This window comes from Octopus bimaculoides, chromosome 1 (genome assembly GCF_001194135.2).
Source record: "Octopus bimaculoides isolate UCB-OBI-ISO-001 chromosome 1, ASM119413v2, whole genome shotgun sequence".
Classification (NCBI taxonomy): domain Eukaryota; kingdom Metazoa; phylum Mollusca; class Cephalopoda; order Octopoda; family Octopodidae; genus Octopus; species Octopus bimaculoides.
The window spans coordinates 157,218,102-157,225,941 of record NC_068981.1 but is presented as its reverse complement, the minus strand read 5'-3'; positions in this window follow the sequence as shown (position 1 = coordinate 157,225,941).

The window sequence follows — 7,840 nt, the reverse complement described above, 5'->3', positions numbered from 1 at the left end:
AATAAATTCGAATACAAAAATATTTTTCTGTTCTATAACACAAAATAGATAAGTATACGAAGTTTGAAAGTCTTTCGGTACCAAAAACACTACGTAAAACATTAATGAAAAATGTGGCCCCCGTTTTAAAAAAGATCCCAACTATCATTGTCAAATACCAAAACAACCGAATACAACCACCTTCTCAAACGATTATCAAAAGTCAACGAGTATTTCCATTTGCTAGAAATAGCTGTCAAATATCAAATGTCCCTCTAATTATACCGAACAGCCTAAAGAATAATACAGCTGTTGTGTCGAGAGTCATTGTGAGATTGGAAGAATGGACTAACCGATCTCTTATAAAAATAAGTAGCGTATTGGTTGAGAGAGAAAAGTCGCAGGAGTCGTTGAGAGTTCGTGGAAGTCGTAGGAAGTCGTTGAGATCGTTGAGAGTTTGTATTTATTGGAGTATCGTGTTTAGTGGAGTAATTTGAAGTACGTCGTGTGAAGATAGCTGTGTCTATTCCCGCTTCGTGAAATCTTTTTACCCAACGTATCGATAGATATAAAATTATCGACAAGGATATCCACTTATAAAGTGGCAACGAGGATATCCACTTATGAAGTGGCGACGAGTTTATTTGAAGCCCACGTCAGACGTTAACATTTTCTTTTGATACAAAAATCAAAGACAAATTAGTTAACATGGAAGGATTATTAACCTCCGTGGTGCAGTTGCAACAGCAACAATAATTACAGCAGCAATTATAAAAACTATTTTTCCTGAAGTTCTTTCCGACAAATTAGGTCTATGTACGAAGACAAAAGCGTGTTTTCATATAAAAGAAAACGCCATACCAGTGTTTAAACCAAAACGAATGGTACCCTTCGCAGCGATGAAGCAAGTCAATGAAAAACTAGAGAGACTAGAAAAAATTGGAGTTATCCAAAAAGTGGAATATTCTAAATGGGCAGTATCGACTGTGTATATTAAGAAAAAGAATAACAAAATCAGTGTGTGCTGATTTTTCCACTGGGTTAAATGAATGTCTTAAAACTTGCCACTATCCGCTAGCTACTCAGCAGAATATTTTTGTGAAATTAAACGGTGGAAAGTTATTTTCTAAACTGGGTCTCTCTGACGTGTACCTACAAATTAGAGTAGACGGTGGATGCTCGAAATACTTAACAATTAACACACATAAATGACTATATAAGTACAACAGGTTACCAGTTTAATTAAAAGTCACGCTAGCGAATTTTCAACTGATTATGCATGCAATGTTAGCGGACTGTGAATTCGCAATTCCATATCTGGATAATATATTCATTAAAAGCGAATCCAGGGATCAACACGTCGAACACGTAAAATATGTATTTAAAAAAATTAAGGATTACGGTTTTACAAGGCGTTTGACAAATTTTTTAAATATTAATATCTGATTTGTCGTTAGCTCACTTCGATCCTGCAGCAGAGGTTGTTGTAGCTTCAGATGCTTTTAAGTACGGTATAGGACCAGTAATGCTGCATAAATATAAAGATGGTAACATGAAGGCGGTGGTTCATGCCTCACGTTCTCTGATATCAGCAGAAAAAAATTATAGACAAATCGAGGAAGCTCTAGCGATCATTTTTGCCGTGAAAAATTTCACAAATTTTTGTACGGTAGACGTTTTCTGCTACAGACTAATCACCGACCGTTATTATTGATATTTGGGTCGAAAAATGGAATTCCTATTTGTACTGCTAATGGGTTACAACGTTGGGCTACGATATCAAGATGGAGAATATACCATCCAAGAAATTAGGCCATGCAAATTGCCTATCAAGACTGATTTGAAAAAATGCGGAACCATTCGAAGATACTGTGATTGAGGCTTTGCGAGCGGAAAATGAATCTAAAAATTCTCTTTGTAACGTCATTCGTGAACTGCCGGTTACGTTACCAGACATAAAATCAAAGTTGGAGAACGATAAATTCATTATAAAAATGAAAGAAACACCGAAGGCCAAAGAAAATAGAAACATGCGCAATGCAAATGCGAACCATTTCTCACTGTGCAACAACGTGTTGATGTATACACAAAGAATCGTAGTGCCGGTCGCACTAAAAAGCGTTTATTAAAGGATTTTCATATTGGCCACCCAGGGACTTCGAGAATGAAATTACTTATGACCAGTTACATATATTGACCCACAATGGACCGTAACATTGAAGAGTCGGTGAAATCCTGCAGAGGTTTGTGCCCTTGCAGCCAAGTCACTACAGGTAAAATTCCAGCCGTAGCCTAAAACCGACAGTCCATGGACCAGGCTTCATATAGATTTTGCTGGACCAATAAATAGCGCATATTACTTGATTGTAACAGATAAATATATTAAGTGGCCTGAAATGAGAGATACCCATGGAAGTGCTCTACGACACCTATGAGGTTCCAACGCCACAAGAAGTCGAACCTAGGCGTAGCAGCATAAAAAGAAGAAACAAACAGAACGGTTGGAAGTAGTACCTAAACGGAAGAAATATTAAATTTCCCTAGGACGTAAATCTCAAAAAGGGAGATGTGGTGAAAAAAAACATCCAAAATAATAATAATATTAACTTACAGCGGAAGTCAATCCCAAAACGGGGAGATGTTGTGGCGAGAGTCATTGACGCCCCTGTGGGATTGGAAGAATGGACTAGCCGATCTCTTATAAAAAGTAGCGTATAGGGGTTGAGAGAGAGAAGTCGTGGGTGTCGTTGAGAGTTCATAGAAGTCGTAGAAAATCGAGAGTTTGTATTTATTGGAGTATCTTGTTTGGTGGAGTAATGTGAAGTACGTCGTGTGAAGACAATTGTGTCTATCTCCGCTTCGTGAAATTTGTATAGCCAATGTATCGAAGGATATAAAAATAGTTATCAATGTAACCCTTGATATACAAATCTACGAGATAGTAATGACTGGAATAGCTCGAGATATCAGAAATTTCCTGGGGTTAAGCAACTACAAAAGCCCACAAAAGGCTACGAGGGAGTTTTCGTGTGATTGTCGCCTTCAAATAACACCATGCCATCTTGAAAAAGGACGCTTTGGATGTATTTCTGGATGCAATATACTTGAAAATAAGATGAGTCGGTAACAGCTGGAAAGCTTCTGATCCTTGGTAAGCTAGAACAAGACTAAAATGGATCTAAATAAAGGAATTTTGAGAAGAGGGGCTAAGTCGATACAGTCGATCCTCAGTATTTAACTGATACTTTGTTTTATCTACCCCGAAAGAATGAATGACAAAATTTACCTCAATGGGATTTGAACTCGGATTGTAAAGAGCGGGAACCAAGATATTTTCTCCAATGCTTTAACGATCCTGCCACTCCTTAAATGGATTCAAATAATGGTTTCTAATTAAGACATAAAGCCATCAATTTCGATGGGAGGCGGCTAGTTGATAACATTAATCCTAGGACTTAACTTGAATTTTATTCCATAGACTCGAAAGGATGAAAGGAAAAGTTGACCACGGCGGAATTTGAACTCAGTACGCAAAATGCCGGAAGAAATGTCGTTAAAGATTTTGATCGACGTTTTGACGATACATCCGCCTTAGATGGATTTAAATAATGGTTTCAATCTTTGGCACAAGGCAAGCAATTTCGGGGGAGGGGTTAAGTCGATTATATCGACATTAGTGCTCAATTGATACTTATTTTATCGACCCCGAAAAGTTGAAAGGCAAGGTCGGCCTCGGCAGAACTTGAACTCAGAACGTAAAGGCGGACGAAATGCCGCAAAGCATTTTGTCCGGCGGTTAGCGATTTTGCCAGCTCACCGCTTTGGATTTAAATAATACCGACAATAAACAGCTCCACCAATCACCATCAATACTAATACGACTAACAACAGACATCGACTCACCATAAAACATCATACCCACCTTGATTTGATTCAGGTTCATGAGAGAGCCCTTATGTGGGTGCTTCACAGGAACGAAATAGCCACGAAATCTCCTCAAATCGCGACCAGCTCTTTGTTTTTTTTTTTTAAATAAATGAAGTATACATTGGTTAATTAATGTATTTCTAGTGCCATAGGTTAAACGCCTCTGATCACAGATCTATATGATCGGAATCAAAGTGAATTAAACAACAGTAAAAATGAATTAATCAAAACAACTGAAAAGGGTTTAATATAATATGTAGTTTATTACAGTGCTTATAGAGTTTATTTACATACGGTTGTGATGGGTGTATATATAAAGACATTCATCCGTGGTTGTGGTTCTATATATTTATAATACATAACAACTGTACACATAAATGCATGTATGTATTTTACATATGATATAGATAGACGCAAACACACTAACACACACGCAAACACACGCACACACACACACACACACACACACGAGGGGTTGCGGAAAAGTTCCGGTCTTTAAAGGGTATCGCGAAATACCTGGTCGGAGGCCCAACTTTCCGAGTTCCCTTACAGGGATACAACACACACACACACACACACACACTTTATAATTCAGACATGTATATGGAAAAATACAAATATCTATGTGAGAAAGAGAGAGAACGCATATGTATGCTTAATGAATTTACACGAATCAAAAAGAGTATTCCACATCAACGCTCATAATCTGTAGACTATATATATATTGATAGTATATGATGGTATAGATTAAAACTTTGTAACTCAGAATTTCATATCACGGATTAGTTCTATCAACTCATTCCACTTTTGATTAAACAAATATTATACCATCCACCGGTTACGCGGACATACATTGTTGCATGAAACTCTGAGTAAGGTTGTTTCAACCGGCACAACTAGGCGGTTATACTTGTGTGTGTATTCATGCATGCATGTATGTATGTATACATGCATATTATGTATGTATGTATGTATGTATGTATGTATGTATTTTATATCAGGTCACTGTGCTAACCCAGCACACCCTGTCGCTCGGTCGAGCCGTTGGCGACTAAACCAGCAACACTACCAACCTACTTGCTTAGGAGGGCAGTTTTCGTTAGACACCCAGAAGGACGAAAAACAAAACCTGTCAAAGGGTGGATGAACTCAGTAGAGTTACGGTCATCTAACAGCTGGGATGAGAGATCCTTAGCATTTGTCTAAACATCTCTCTTGCAGAAGGAAATTCCGAAATAACACCCACCTTATTACGAAACCGGAGATCTTGCTCTTGCTTGTTTCTGGACGACTTGGCTTTGTAGATGAAAGTCTTAGCGGTGTTGTTTGTACAAGCTGTTATTAACTTTAAATTTCAGCATTAGCATTACTGACAGCCATTGTCTGTAATTTGTTGCTGAAGGTTATACTCGTGAACGAGTTGACAGCCACCTTGTATCTATGCTTACTTACTTGACGGGGTAAGATTAGGCATTTTGTTCTTTATTGCTGCATATACAGTAATTGACTTTCACTTTTAAACATTACAGAACCAACTGAATTTCCCAAGCAGATTTCATTTAACTCTTGTGACCTGATTAACGTTATAACATTTCCAAGAAGATTAATTATCTTTCAGGATCCAGTATAACGTTAACCAGTTGTCACTAAAAATATATACATTAACTACCGGTTCGCAAACCGAGTTCTGTTCATCATTGCAAATATGTTTATGTGTATATATGTGTGTATAAGTATGTATATGCCTCTTCGTGTATGCATATGTGTGTTGTGTGTATATATTATTTTTTTATATATATGTTTTTTATATGGCCGTTTGGTAGGCGGGAGTTATGTTTAAGAATGAGAAAGATTATTCGTAGCTGAAGTTCGCAGATTTTATTATCAATTTCAAATGCGTTAATAATATTATAAGTATGATCATTTTACTATTTCGTGCTTTTTTGTACGTGTAAGTGCGCATTCGTGCTTCTTTGCGAGTTTATATGTGTGTGTATGTGCGTGTGTGAAAATTAAAAAGTATACTGATATCTAACTTTCAACTTGCGTCATATTTTGGTTGCATATGATGGTTTTTGCTTTTCTTAAGCTTCATTCATCTAATTGGGAAGTGTAGATACGTTTTGAAGATTCTGTGCAATATAACACTGCAACTTTCCAAAGGCTTTGATCTCGCGGCAACTAACCCATGACTCAAAAAAGGATATGAACATTTTCAGAGTATTTATATTTTAATGATGAAGTATTACCGGAATGATTTATTTCCTGTACTAATTAGACAGTTTAATTCATTTTATCTTATCTTATCTTGTTTATTTTGCTCTGTCTAATTGTATATGAATAAATTCCTTCGGCTTCAGAATCCTTAGTTCTGCATGCATACATACATACATACATGCATACATACATACATACATACATACATACATACATACATACATATGTACGAAGGTACATTATAACTGCTCCATCTTTACAGATGTCTACCGTCTCCTTGTGCTTCCTGTTGTGAATGGCATTTCTGACTTTCTGAGAACTTCAACATTCTTATCAGCTAGGCTGCAAATCCATCGCAATATAAGATCGTTCAAAATTCTGTTATATTATGTGTGTGTAGCACTGTGCGCGTGCAAGTGTGTGTATGCTAGTATACATTTGTATGTGATTTATGCGATTGTAGTTGTGTGATTGTAGTTGCGTGCAACTATATGTGTGTGCGTATATGTGTGTATTATATGTGTGTACTGAAGATAAGAAAATATACGAACATAGTTCACACCTAGACGCAAAAATATGGTTTATATTATGTAAATCAAGGGTCTCCAACCACCAGGCCGCAGACAAGTGCCGGGTTGCAGATCAATGCCAGGCTGTAGATCATTTGGCACTGGACCACACAAAGAATACATTTTTAGTTTTATTTCTATTTTACTGACTATCACCTCTAATCCATGGCCTCTCGAGACCGACAAATGCCTACTTATCGCAGTAAATATTACATATGTATTTTACAGACAAAAAAAGTAAATTTCGAACACAGTATAACTGTCAAGACAGCAGAAAGATTAGATATTTTATCGTTTTAAGACTGGAAAATACCTAATATTTCTGTTGTTTTCACATTATACTGTGTTGGAAATTTACTTTCTTGTCTGTAAAATACTAAACACATTCGAAACTTCCAAAGTTTGCTTATAAAATGTTGTCGCATTACATATGTAATATATATGTGTTGTATATATATATAATAATTAAGTTATATATGGTGCACTGTGTTATGTTTTGTTATGCGTGTGTTCCCTCGGTCGGTTTGGGTATCACTACTGTAAATCATAGATGATTTAGTCGAGGTATTATACAAAATATTGCCAGTTTAAGATTCAGGTATAAGATTCAGCGAACATCAGATTCTTAAGCAATAGTCTTACTCATTCGTCCGATTTAATACCACTACGTGGCCCTAGCGGGCGCCGTTCTGTTGCATGTATTCGAGTCAGATCTCCAGTGGAAGAATAACTTTTCCAGCACGTCTGTCTCGGAAGCCCTTAAAAGTGGTATGAATATACCTTTCCTTCTCTTAGTTATCAAAAAACAAAAAATTAAAAGTTACCTCTTGAAACATACACAGTGCTAGTAAAATCATTGTGAAAACTTCATGAAGTATTTAGACATTTTTCTGAGTAGGATTTCAAAAATGAAGAAAATAAAGATGGCCCTGAGACACACAGAGCAAGACCGTCTATAGTTAGCGGTACTTCACTGTTCTAACTACCAAGTTTAAAGTTCGACTTGTAATGATCATAAGTGTGTTAATGAAAGGCGAAAATAATATTTTTAAAAAATAAAAAGGCTATGTACATTGAGAAGGAAGGATATGTCGAAGTATGCATGTACGTGTATATATGTATGAATGTATATGTATATATATATATAT